This window comes from Chenopodium album, chromosome 15, assembly GCF_948465745.1.
Source record: "Chenopodium album chromosome 15, dcCheAlbu1.1, whole genome shotgun sequence".
Classification (NCBI taxonomy): domain Eukaryota; kingdom Viridiplantae; phylum Streptophyta; class Magnoliopsida; order Caryophyllales; family Amaranthaceae; genus Chenopodium; species Chenopodium album.
Genome location: NC_137848.1, coordinates 10,714,825 through 10,729,992, shown reverse-complemented (window position 1 = coordinate 10,729,992; position 15,168 = coordinate 10,714,825). Strand labels below are relative to the sequence as shown.

At 33.9% G+C, this 15,168-nt stretch overlaps 1 pseudogene; it reads left to right on the top strand.

Annotated features, from left to right (window-relative positions):
* On the top strand, positions 1-11,440 carry LOC145581884 (stearoyl-[acyl-carrier-protein] 9-desaturase, chloroplastic-like; annotated as a pseudogene).
* The last annotated feature ends 3,728 nt before the right edge of the window (positions 11,441-15,168 follow it).

Below are 15,168 nucleotides of genomic sequence, written 5' to 3'. Positions count from 1 at the left end.
ACTAGTTACGTCATAAGTAATTTTTTTTCATGTTAGTTTCATCATTTTTTTGAATTTTCTCTATGTTTAGCTTATAATTTCCTTAATTGTGAACAGAGCTACAGAGTAACAAGGCAAAGCAAACAACGTTATGGCTCTAAGTTTGTACGCTCTCCCACAAGTGAGCACTCTAAATGCTAAAGCTCCAAAGTTTTGCATGACATCTACTCTTAACCACTCCTCACATAAGTAAGTTAACTTCTTGCTCTCTTTACAACAATTTTTTTTTTTTTATTGTTCCTAACAAATTTTAAAGCATGTTAGCATTATTAATATTAATTGATTCAAAGAATGTTTTTTTTTTGGTGCAAATTGATTCAAAGAATGTGAGTTAATTTGATGTGTTATTTCTGGTGTCTGTTTTGTATGAGTATAAAGTAAATAGGTACAACAAAACAGAGTGTCAATTATCTATCATTTTTAATCTAATTAGAAAAGTAGCACGTGTTATTTGAGATGTTGAAGTGTCAAGGGTCGGACATAAATGTTTTCTTCTTCGTAGGGAAGTCGAAAGTATGAAGAAGCCTCGCAACCGTGGTAGCGGAACACTTATAAATCAAGTAACACATTCGATGCCACAAGAAAAGATTGAGATCTTCAACTCCTTAGAAAATTGGGCATCAGACAACATCTTGGTGCACCTAAAGCCTATTGAAAAATGCTGGCAGCCACAAGATTTTCTTCCTGAACCGAATTCAGACGCCTTTTATGAACAAATCAAAGAGATGCAAGAGAGAGCAAAGGAGGTTCCAGATGATTACTTCGTTGTTTTAGTTGGACATATGGTTACTGAAGAAGCACTTCCTACTTACCAAACTATGCTTAATACTATGGATGGAGTGAGAGATGAAACTGGGGCAAGTCCGACTTCATGGGCTACTTGGACTAGAGCTTGGACTGCTGAAGAAAATAGGCACGGCGATCTTCTTAATAAGTATCTGTATCTCTCCGGTCGTGTAGACATGAGAGCCGTCGAAAAGACGATTCAGTATTTGATTGGCTCAGGAATGGTAAGAGTGATCAACTTTTTCTTGTAATAATGTTATCCACAGTATATAAAACAATTTTGAGCTTCAACCATCGGTTTAAGTTTTTGGTTGAATTGGTCCATTAACATGGTACACTCTATCAATTCTCACTTACCCTGTCATGTGAATCTACTTAATAAGTATCTGTATCTCTTCGGTCGTGTAGACATGAGAGCCGTCGAAAAAATTGAGAGTATTTGGCAAGGTAGCGGTTCTAGTAGCGGTTAGCGATAGAGGTAGCGTTTAGGTAGCTTAAGATTTGTTTAATTGTAACCAGAACAACAATGGCTCTAAGTTTGTACACTCTCCCACAAGCTTCGAAGTTTTGCATGACCTTTACTCTCGACCACTCTCTCCTAAGTAATAAAGTAAGTTAATTTCGTTCTCTAGGAGCAACTCATTTTAATATGGAACCTCCTTAAGCTTCTTAATTAATTAGTAGATCGAACATTCCTCATTATCGTTCCTAAAGGCCTATACTCAATAATTTCCTCAATTTTAAAACTTTTATGTCCTTATCCATTAACAATTTCAAGTGGTGTGAACTTGTGATGATTATAAATTTGTAAGCATGTTGATCATCATGTCCCAGCAAGCTAATTTCTAGTTTTGACGGTGTTAGATCGATCAAGTGTGGATTTAAGAAGTTACCTAGGGTGGTGAGGAAATTTTGTGAATTATGACATTTTACTGATGAATGATGGATTGTAATCTAGACTACTTCCCCGTTTAAAAAAATATGTTATGCATGTTGATCATAAAATATATGGTAAACATGTAATCCAAAACATGCATGTAAATAGAACCCGTTGAAAAATGCAAGTGAGGTAAGTGAGTTGATCATTAACGATATGGTACTGTAAAAATAATGATCCAAAATAGTACTACGTACTTAGCTTGTAGTAGATATATACCTAACAAAATATATCATGAGTTGATCATTACATGGTGATCTTCTTACCAAATATGTTAGAGATATGAAATATCGGAAAATATATGAATCTCTCTAATCGTGTTGATATGAGAGCCATCAAGAAAACATTTCAGTACTTGATTGGCTCGGGAATGGTAACTTGGTAAGAGAATTCGATCATCAATTCTTCATCTCCTTATATTAATTACTTGTTATTACAAAATTAATACGACATATTTTTCGCAGATTAGAATAGATTTTATGTATATTTTTGAGGAGTTTTCCCGAAATCTAACATAAACGAAGTACTAAAAATTTGTCATTAGATGGGCGTCTTTGCATTGCAGGATCAATCCATTTTTGGGATTCATATATACGTCACTTCAAGAAAGGGCAACATTCATTTCACATGGCAATGCAGCAAGGCTAGCCAAACAGCATGCGATCTGAAACTAGCACAAATTTGTGGCATAATTGCTGCAGATGAGAAACGCCACGAAAATGCTTACAGCAAAATAGTGCAGAAACTGTTTGAAATCGACCCTGATACAACCATCCTTGCTTTTGCTTATATGATGAGGAAGAAGATCTCTATGCCGACCCATTTATTGTATGATGGCAGTGTTGTAATATAAGAAGTATTTTCAAGGCTATATTGAAATTAAAATAAGAAGATCGAAAAGATAATCTTATGACAATGAAAGAGTACGGTGTGTCGTGATGCAAATCACTGACTTGAAAACGAAACCGGCGCAACTGAGGTGCACAATTGTATTCGCCGGCACGTTCCCTAAGGTTAACACACCACTTCCACACAAAGACACTTTTGGGTGGAAGGTTGGAGCCAAGTAACTTATGCCCAATATAGATTATGTAACACCCCAATAATTCTCCCTTTTCCAAACCACTTACTTTAAATAAAAATAGAGGAGAACCATTAGCATGTTACCGCCACGTGTTAAAACGTTAAGACTTTATCAAAGTATCGCAGTGAAAATCCAACTTAAAACTTAAATAATATAATTTAGCAAACCAATAAGTCAAAGCTTACAAATTGGAACCATAAATGCCCTTATTAAAACCAAACCAATATTCAAAATCCCAAAACATAATTAAAATAGTAAAACATAAATAAGTTCAACACAAAAAAACGAATACTCTCAATCACACCAATCCCTTGACAATGCGTATGTCAAATCCCCCAACTTCACATCATCAAGCTAACCTGTGCAATACTGCTCCCCAATAATACAAGTGTAATAATTGGATCATCACAGGGTCATTGAAAGGCGAAAGCCATGACCAAAAGTAACACACACAAAAGCACGCAATCAGCAAAGCTGAGTACATACAAGCTACAACGTACAAAACCTAGCATGCTCAATTAATTAAAGTAAATAAACATACACCAGGAATTCATTAATCAAGACTCTACACTTAGATAATTCAATTGACTCTACATACTTACTAACCAATTCCAAACACTTGATTCTTTATATTTAATTTGATTAATTTAATTTGGAGTAAGCAATAGACGAGGTTGTCCAACCCACCAAATCATTTTGGTCCCAAATGACCATTTAAAATAAAAGTTTAGCGCAATGCAAGAATGGGCGCGACTCCATTCTCACAAAATTAGTCTAGGATCCCATCTAACTTTCATTATAAAATAAAAATGTAAATATCAAAAGAGAAGAGGACATGTTGATCAAACAAGCCTCGGAAAGCCACGGGCTATCACCGTGCACCCCAACCCATAATTGTCAATACTCTAGAAGTGCACACTTTCCAGAGTTTTATTGCTTATCCTTGTTTCACTTTACGTGATTACAATTTTAATTAATAGCCGACTCCTTCAAGTAGACCATTCATAACAATTTTACATCAATTCACTTTTAATCTTATTTAGGACAATGGTGATCACATCACAAATTTACCTTTAATTCCTTTAAACTTCCAAATTATCCAAAATTGTTGAGCATAGTCAACCCACCTAGCCATTTCAACTTAATCCACTTTTACTCAACATACTAACAAGTCATGCTTGAGTAATAAATAAAATAATAATAACCTTGTGGAATAATTAATAAATTCATTCCACTTAAACAATTTAATTCCAATCCTTCAATAATCAAAATGTGGTTGATAAACCAATCCAATAAAAACATGCTTGTATCAACATTCCATATAAATTAATCCAGTATAATTTAACATGCTTGCATCCATAATTTTATACAAACATAATCAATTCACCAAAACATGTCTCATAAACATAAGCACATGAATTAATTAAATGTAAAACCAAACAATTTCCATCAAAGTGTTCTCTAAACATGAAACTAAGTTCTTTCCTTTTTGGTACCTAAACATGATACTACTTACAACGAAGTAGACATGTACGTACCTCGTATAAACAATCCTTTGTGCCACTTTTAATCACTCAAAAGTCTCTTAGGGAATAATCACTTCCTAGAAAACAACCAATAATCACAATTAATACCCAAACTAATTTCCAACAATATAACTTTAATTAAAACTCCTTAAAAATTCCTTTAAAACATGTTTTTATGCTTAATTAATCATTAGAAATTGAATAGGAACAAAAGCCCCAAATTAATTAATTATTAGAACCCTAAAATCCCAATTTAAATAAATTAAAATCCTAGGTTTATAATTTATAAAATCTGAAAAATTATAACAACAATTATAATATGAAATTATTAATTTAAAACATCAAAAACATGAATTTGATACTAAAAATATAATCTTTATACTACAAAAATCAAAACCCAAAACAATTAAACAATTTTAGACAAAATAAAAAGAAGACAAAGGAGAGAGAGAGAGAGAGGAGGAGCAGCAACGGTGGGCCGCTGCTGCTGGAGGGTCGCCGGCGGATGGGCGGCGGCGGTAGGGTGGCGCCGGTGGTGGCAGCGGGCAGCCACATGGAGGAGGAAAAAGATCGAAAGAAAGAAAAAGAAAAAAAGAAAAAGGAAAAGAAAAGAAAAATAAAGGAAAAAATAAAGAAATAAAATAAAGAGAGAAAGAAAATAAGACTAACCTTTTGTGTGGGGAAAATTTTGGGGATGTATGGGGTATTTATAGGAGAGAGAGTAGTAGGGTAAGTAGGAATATTGGGCTTCATAAAAATAATGGGCCAAAAGAATGAAAGGGACTAGGCTTTATTTGTATTGGCATAAACTAATGATGGTTCATAAAAACCATAATGTAATAAAATAATTTTCCACCCAAAATAATTTGAAACTTTTTAAAATAAAATCCGGAAAAATACAAATAAATATTATAAATAAAATAAATTTTCATTTATAAAATATTTAAAAATACGGGGGATTACAGAGTATGTGTTTAAGCAAGCTTGTGTTTGATATGTATTTCTTGTGTGTTTGATCAGAAAAATAACCTCCAATTTATAATGAAGATTGAAGAAGATGGAAGATCAAGGAGGAATCTTAATAACAGAATAAAATCAGAATAATCATGGTGATTAAAACACCATAATCAACCTCTTAAATGGGGGGTTACAAGAAATTAACCAAGAAAAGGAATCCAAGGGAATCGCTGGAGTCCAACGAACAAACTCGCGCCCGATCGGGCGGACACTCCCTTTTTCCAAACGTCTTCTCGTGCCCGGTCGGTAGGAGCTCGCCCGATCGGGCGCCCATATCTGACCCTTTGAATTTCTTTTCTTTATTTCCAACAATCCCCCACTAAAGGAAGGAAAGAAAAGCCAACGAAAAATGAGGATAAGCAACATATTGGGCATAAGAGGAGATCAATACATAACACTTAGATATTACACAAGTAATTTGAAATCTAGTGCTTAGTGAAATGAAGCAATGAACTACAAGTCTAAGGGTGGACAAACCTTAAAACCCTTAAGACTCTTGATTATGGAGTGGACGAACCTTGAAACTCCAAGATTTAGTGCAAGACCCCCATAGCACATACATCACTCCAAAAATTTACTTGAACTCCGCGAAGAGATATGCTCTTTTATAGCCAAGCATATTCACCTTAGGTCTAGTGGAAGCTCTAGGAAATCAACCCAAGTTTTTCATATAAGATAGCTAGTCTTCACAACCACATAGGTGAATCACAAGCACTTCTCATAAGCACTTAGGGCCTGTTCATATTTACTTAATTTCAGTTCAGTTCAGTTCAGTTCAGCTCCAATCAGTTCAGTTCAGTTCAGTTCAGTTCCAATCAGTTCAGTTCAGTTCAGTTCAGTTCCAATCAGTTCAGTTCAGTTCAGTTCAGTTCAGCTCTTAATTTCCCTCTCACATAAAATATTCATTTCAGCTTAATTCAGTTCAGTTCAGTTCAGTTCAGTTCCAATCAGTTCAGTTCAGTTCAGTTCAGTTCCAATCAGTTCAGTTCAGTTCAGTTCAGCTCCAATCAGTTCAGTTCAGTTCAGTTCAGCTCAATTCAGTAAATATGAACAGGCCCTTAGTCAATGGGGTTAAAACATGTTCCTAAGAACTTTAACAAATGCTATATTGTAGCCATTAACCCCCACAAGATCATGGATTCATTAAGAGCTTAATGCTCAACCTCACAACAATCATAAACAACGGTGATTTTAAAGTTTTAGTGCGTCCACTCAAACATTTGGATTCATTAAGAGTCAAAGGACTCAACCTCAAACGGTGGATCAATCAAGTGCGTCTCAAATAGCACCAACCTAAATGGTTTATTGATCCATTAAGAATTCAAAAGAGCTCAATCTCAATCAAGCATTACAACACATGCCATAGGGATAGGAAAGTAATGCTTTGAATCTTTCCACACGGGCTTAAGGCCTATCCCCCTCGACATTTATAAATTTTCAAGGCTTCTTACATATCTCAATTATTTCCTTACCATAGTGCAAAACTATTTCGCTAGAATACTTTTCCAATAAGGAAAAGTAGCATGTTACCAACATCAACTTAATTTGCACAAATGGTTAGAAAAATATGTCACATTCACCATTATGTGAATAAAGTAACAAGACAACCCAAAACTTGAATTTCCAAAACCTTAACCAATCAAGTTCAATCCTTGAAAATAACATAGCCGCCGCATTAGTGAACGTACTTCATCAACCACCAATCTCCAACACTTGCCTTCCGGAAACTTTTTGAATAACTTTTCCCGAAAGCTAGTGTATTTCACAACCTTTGTACCTAAAAAGGTACTTAGTAAAAGATGAAGCACAAACAACGTCAAAAATCATTCACTAATAAAATTTGTAAAATATCATTTCACAAACATATGCTATGTTAAAATAAATTGCAATGCATGTCACTATTTATCACATTGCTAAGCGTATTAGCATACTCCACTCAAGACATACTTTAAGACATCTTTAAAGTACACATAATTCATGCTAATACAACACATATTCTACTCAAGTGATGACATGAACTACAAACATCATATCATCGCAAAAATCTTTCCAATCACGAAACATGTATGACACTTTGGAAAAATCAAAAACTCATAATAATAATTATTATTCTCAAAATAATAAAACATATTGTCATAATCAAATTCGTGAAAAATTGCTCAACAAATTGGAAAGAGAAGAAGTTCAAGAAAGTTATTTACTACAATTACACATGTGATTCTCAACACCACCACATTACTCACGTTGTAGAAATAACATAAAAATATATTACCTTGAAACAAGTAGTGAGAAACAAACTTAATCACAAGTATTAGATCCTCACAAGGTACTAAATAAACTATTGTACCATTTCCTAGGTAATAAACTTAAGTCAACTCACATTTCTTATCTTCAAAATGGAACTCTCCAATAAATTCACATAGGTCACCACTTAGAAGGCTTAACAAACTTCAACCACTAGAAGGAAGCTTATCATCAAGGACAAGGATCCAAAATAAATAAGTCATCTAAGTAAGACCTACATTGTTTATTAAGACAAGGAAAACAAAGTAACCTTTACTCACAAGTTTAGCCTTGAAAACTTCCAACAACACTTAGTGAATTGACATTGTAAAACCTTTAGAAGAATTATTAAGAAACACACTCCATAAAAAAAGATAGAAGAACTCTTAATTAAGCATGTTAGTTTTGATCTAACTTATCCTCAATAAATCTTCCAAGGTAGACAATCACTCATGTTATCAATTCATTAAGTTAAGAATACAAACACTCTTCAAACATAGAGATGTCAAAACAACAAATCAAGGCAAACAAATAATAGTTTTTAGCACAACTAGTCACTTTCATGCTTTGCATCAAATAGAAGAGAAACTAAAATTGATGCCTCTTATTCCTCTTATAGTAAAACTTGTTCACTTAATAAAAAAAATAAATACATAGAAGGAAAAATAGCAATCAAGAGACATGAGAATTCCAATATGCATAGCCAAATCACTTATTATATGTATAAACATGGCATAAGCATAAAATTGATAAAAACGAATTATTATAGTAAAGGAGATAATTCAATTGTGATGCATGGAGATTGCCAAATATTATGGTACATGGAGATAATCCAATAATCCAACAATCACATACAATAATCCAACATTGTGGTGTATGGAGATAACCCAACATTCACATACAAAGTCATGGAGCATCAAAAACAAGCTAAGATATTCCACCAACCAAGACTTTGAGTCCAACACTAATTCATCATATTACTCTTTCCCCCACATTGGACGACAAAGGTCTTTCACTAGGTATTGAAATTAGACATGAAAAACTCTACACATTTCACATAGGGCTCATAAGAACTAAATTCCTACAAGAAAATTCTATAAACTCATAGAATCATAACCCCCACATGTCAAAGTTAAGTCTAAAATCAAAACATAGTTAATAAAGGAGAAAAGAATATGTAAACATACCTCCATAGTGCCTCTAATAATTTACCTTAGCGATCAATGATGAAAAACCCAATGACCACCACTTGTAGTGATTGTACATCCACTAAGCATTTTTAGCTTCTTGAAGCACATTTGGATCCATATTCTTTACTTGAATCATATTGGCATCATGTGAATTCTTAAGATTTACTTTCCACACATAAAAAATCGATAACGATACTTTAGACAAATTCCAATACTGAACCAAATCGAACCAAGTAAGAACAAGAATGAACAAAACATGCAATAAGAATTAATAACTCTTGAAAACTCTCTTTTAAGGTGGACAATTAAAGAAGTAAAATAATCTAACCATTGAATTAAATAATAATTCAAACATTATCATACTTCAAAAATTCATCACAAGGCTAACACAACTTAGTTAACACGCTAATGTATAAGATAGCCACCAAAAGAATTTCAAAAGCAAAATTAATAGAAGTAGTACAATCATATTTATATTCTTCAACAAGAAATATAGATATATGCCACAATTAAGAGTCACAAAAACAACAACCATAATAATATTCTCCTATGGAGAAAAAATACACATATGACTCTTCACAAAATAATCACATGATTCTAATTCAATAATTTCTCATACTTAATAAATTGATAGAATTATTAACACAAGTTATTGAAAAGAAGTATGCAAAGTAAGCATTATAAGCATGAATAAAGTTCCAAAAGCATGACATATACACATCATTGTATATATTTGCTAAAAACAATAATCTTTGATAACATACTCAACATATATAACACATGATTCATGGTAAAATTTATAAATCCTACAAGTTAACAAGTCATAAAAATTAACCATGAATTATCTATCAACATAGACATGTAAACATTAGGTACTCAACATTTTGCTAAAAGAAACTAATCTAAAGCAATGGCCTAATATTTACTTTCTCAATGAACAAAAAAAGACATATGTTCAAACAACCAACAAATTGGTAAATAAAGTTAATTAACATATTTCTAAGTACTAAGTTCAAACCACAAGTATTAGAACAAAGAAATAAAAATAATTATACCATGTAATATCACACATATATAACACGGATTATACTTTAGTCCATAAATTAATAATCATATAACAAATACTACATTATGGACAAAATAATCATCTAGTATTATAATGACAAAAGTCACAACTCATATATTTGCCAAGATGATTATTAGAATTAAAATCACATGCTAATCATAATCAAATTAAAATTATTTTAGAAAGGACTTCCCTTGAATTAATTCAAGTGTCAAAGATGAGCATTCTCCGTAGTACGCCCAAATTTCCTCTCCAAAAATGCAGCTCAACTTTGAAGCCATAACTCCCAAACGTGAGCATCTATCAACGATCCAACCGTTGAAAATTAAGCCTCATATGTCCCAAACAAGCTTTTAAAATTTCAGCCCAAACGAAGAACGATTGACCTTCGATCGGGGACCATTTCCGGGACTGCTCCCACAAAAACGTGAACAGAATTTTTCTTCAAAAAATAATTTTCTTTGCACATTTAATCTTTTGATCAATACCCAATTAGTAGCCAATGAAAATATATAATTTTGTTTTCAAATTGTTGTAATATATGAATTATTTTCAAGGCTATATTGAAATTAAAATAATAAGATCGAAAAGATGATCTTATGACAATGAAAGAGTACGGTGTGTCGTGATGCAAATCAATGACTTGAATACGAATTTCCGGCGCAACCAAGGTGCACAATTGTATTCGCCGGCACGAACCCTAAGGTTAACACACCACTTCCACACAAAGGCACTTTTGGGTGGAAGGTTTGAGCCAAGTAACTTATGCCCAATATAGAGTATGTGTTTAAGCAAGCTTGTGTTTGATATGTATTTCTTGTGTGTTTGATCAGAAAAATAACCTCCAATTATAATGAAGATTGAAGAAGATGGAAGATCAAGGAGGAATCTCAACAACAAAATAAAATAAGAATAATCATGGTGATTAAAACACCATAATCAACCTCTTAAATGGGGGGTTACAAGAAATTAACCAAGAAAAGGAATCCAAGGGAATCGTTGGAGTCCAACGGACAAACTCGCACCTGATCGGGCGGACACTCCCTTTTTCCAAACATCTTCTAGTGCTCAGTCAGGCGGGTCTCGCCCGGTCGGGCGGAGCTCGCCTGATCAGGCGGCGGAACTCCAGAATTTTACGACTCTTCTCGCGCCCGGTCGGGCGATGCTCGCCCAATCGGGCGCCCATATCTGACCCTTTGAATTTCCTTTATTTATTTCCAACAGGCAGCGACTGCAATTTGTTTGATCACTTTGCTGCAATTGCTACTCGGCTTGGAGTTTACAGTGCCAAGGACTATATGCTGATGTTATTATGCAGTATCTTGTTGGATATTCGCAAGTCGAGAAGCTTACTAGTCTTTCGTCTGAGGGGCGTAAAGCTAAGGAATATGTATGTAGGTTACCTAGAAGAATTAAGAGTTATAGACCATAATTAAGGCTCAAGAAAGGGTAAAACAAGCATCTTATTTCCCTTTTATTAGTTGGGTCCATGGAAGAGAAGTTAAGATTTGAGTTATGTATGTATTCTAAGGTCTAAAAACAAAAGAAATAAAAATACTCGATGATCGTTTGGTTGGACTTGGGAAGTTACACTCTTCCCTTGTAGTTGCAAGTTCTATGTATTTTCAGTTTTTCACTTTCTTTGAATTAACTAAAATTTGTAGATTAAACATAGAAAGTAAAAATTCTAACTAAGGTCTATGTGTCTATGCTTATGATCTCAACTAAATACAAAGTAATATTTTTTGTTTTTACTTCTTAAGTTAGGATACTAGACTTCACATGAATTTGAACATTAACCAAACAATACCTTAACCTTAATGTAAGGAGTATGGCAAGTCCGTGTGGAATGTGATGCATTAACCAGAGTTAATTATGATGTAGTGATGCATATATGGACACACCATACAATTGCCATACATAATACATGTATTGGACATGGTTGAATTGGTTAATTATGATGTAGTGATGCATGGACACACCATACATAAGAAACACCTAAATATGTATCAGATTGTATGGAATTACTTAATTGTACACGTCATGCCAACATATTTTTAAGTTACTTTGTAGTCAGTTTGCAGTTAAGCTAGCCCATATCAATGCAGGCTAAAGCTTGAGAGTTGTTAGTTGAGACGAACACTACAAGAGGGGGGTGAATTGTATGTGAGTTCCTAGTGACAACTTTTGCGGAATATAAAACTTAATGTAAAGGAACTTGCAAAGCACACAATGTTTTACGAGGAAACCTTCCAGGGCCCAACTGGAAGTAAAACCTCGACCCTCTTAGGGATTTCCCAAACCAAATCAATCCACTATAATAGGGCAAACACACAAGGTACATCCTATTATACTCAGACCTTTACTCACAAGTTCCAGACTGAACTTGCTACACAGTAGGACCCTATCCTACCCAACCTAAGTCCCTGACTTACATTCACTCGTACTCCCTGAGTACTTTCTCACTCAGCTTCAACCTAGAAGCCTACAACAATTTATGCAAAGATAAATCACACACACACCCCAAGAACCCAACCAATACAAATTATTGACCCTTAGTATATGAGGGGTAAGCTACACATGAAACCCGAAACTAATATGACAAAGTTATGAACTTGGCAAACTTACACAATTAAGCACACTTCGATTTCTTCACGCATAAACTTGAACTTGGAAAAAAAACCCTCACTTTCTCTTCCTCCTCTCCACGACATTCACAAACAAAAAAAAAAAAAAGAAAAAAACTTGAAGTTGAAGTTGCTGCCAGCCGCCCCCTCATCGGCCACCTGCACCGCCGCCCTCTCACCGGCCATCGCAGCACCACCACCCAGCCACCCTTGCAGTAGTCGCCCCCCCCTTCTTCCTCCCTTTTCTTTACTTCTTTTATTTGTATTAAATTGATTTAAAGTTCTAATCTTTGTCGAATTTTGATTCTAAATTATTATTATTATTGTTTGATAATATACTTAGATTATAAAAGGTTATAAATTTATGAGTTTTGACATGTTTAATTTATTATACAAAATTTCAGATTTCATATAATGTATAATTTAGGGTTTAACACATTGATTTTTCATGTTTTAGGGCTTGAAAACGTGCTAATCAAGTTATCTAATCATACTATGTTTAAATTACGTTAAAGTATAATTATTTTGACTATGTATAAATTTTTAGATTTTTAAAGTTTCGATTTTTATGAGCAAGTTATGTTAATTTCATGTTTTCATGCTTTTAATCTTATAAAATAATGTTTGTGGATATTTCTTGATTAAATAGCCTTGAACTTTAAATTCTAACCTTAAGAATAATTTTCAGATTTCATACTTTTTATTTTTAAGCCTCTAATTGCATTGAGTTGGTATATTTTTGGGTTTTTAACACACTAACTTGCTATATAATAGTAATTTCAAGTAATTATGCTTATGGGGTTATTTTATACACTTAAACTAAATTTTCAGATTATTTACTTACTTTAAAGCTGCTGGAATTTCATGTCATACACTATATTTTCATAATTTTAACGTATAAACTTATAGTTGGGATGTTATACTATTATTATTGACTAATGGGAACAATTTAAAAGCTTTATTTTGATGGTTTAAGAGGTTTTAAAGTAGTTTAGTATTGCTGTAAATTTATTTGCTTGGGTATTGATTTAATTCTCGTTGTTTGGTTTAGGAGAGGACTTTGTAGAAGGCGACTTCTAGTTTCTAAAGTGGTCAACCGAGTTGTTTACACAAGGTATGTACGACTTACGAAACCTTGCTTTTAGGTGCATGTTTAAGGACGGATCGAGAACTTAGTATCATGTATAGAGAAGATTGGGCTAAATTTTTTGGTTATACATTGTGATTTCCGTATGTTGTGCACTATTCTATATTGCAAGTATTGTTTATGCTCTAATTATGCAAGGTGCGCTTAGAGGCAAAGGTATGTGATTGGTGAAATGATTCATTTATTACTCGTTCATGATCATGGAGATAGAATGAGTAAAGGAGGAAATTTAGGTCTTATATGACGAGGTTAAGGTTGTGGGGTGCCTTATGCACTCAAGGTGTTTATACACCAAGGTAGTTAAAGGAATAAATAATAAACGTTGCTTGTCACTAATAAATCAAGAATTGAAGTTGGAAGTTTGCTCTTCTTGATTAAATTGATATTGGATTGATTGTATTGTTTTGTAAATGAGTCATCACCAAGTCTAAACTTGTAAATCACGTAAAGTGCAAGATGGATGAGCAACAAAACTCTGGATTTGTGCACATCTGGAGTAATGACAATCAGGGGTTGGGGTACACGGGGTATTAGCCGTGCACTTTTCTTGAGGCCGTCTGATCTACGAGTCTCTTATTTCAAATAATTTTCAAAATTAGGAGTTAGATGAGATCTCATTCTAGCTACGGTCACGGAGTCGCGCTCATGGTCGTTGGATGTTTTATTGATTTTTCCGAAAGGAGGCATGACCCGGTTGGAGGACAAAGCAATTGGAGAACTGCCAGACAGACGAAGTTGGGCGGCACCACAGTTTTTCTTTTATTAATGTTCCAAATGGAGCATGGGTTGGACAAGCTTGTTTATTGCTTAATCCAATGAATAAAAATGATGAGTTAACTACTTTTAAATAGTGAAGTCCTAGTAAATTGATAGTTGGGTCGTGTGTTGAGTCTACAATTTAATAATGTGTGATGGTTGGTTATTAGTAGCATGCTAGGAATTTCTTATTATGTTTCGCAGCTCGTATGTACTTAGTTTTCCTGATTGTGTGCTTTGTGTGTCTTTCTTTGGTCATGGCCTTCGCCTTTCAATGACCCTGTGACGATCCAATTTTTACACTTGTAATATTGGGGAGCAGATTAACCACAGGTTCTTACACATGCAGCATCCGCATCTAGGTGGTGGGATCTTGAGTGGAGTGTTGGTTGCTTTTCTTATTTTTATTGTTATTTACTTTTGAAGTTATTTAAACTAAATTTCACTTTTATACTACTATTGGTTTGAGTTTTGAATAAGGGCCTTAATGGTTCCAAGTTGTAAGACTTAATTTGGTTTTGCTTATTGGTTTTGAAACTTAGTTATAACTGATTTAGTTTTTCCGCTACTAATTTTTGATATAGCCTTAACGTTTGAACACGTGGCGGTAGCACGCCAGTAATTCTTTTGAATATTGTTCAGGTCACTCACAGGTTTAAAGAGAGGATTATTGGGGTGTAACAATTAAGCACACTTCGATTTCTTCACGC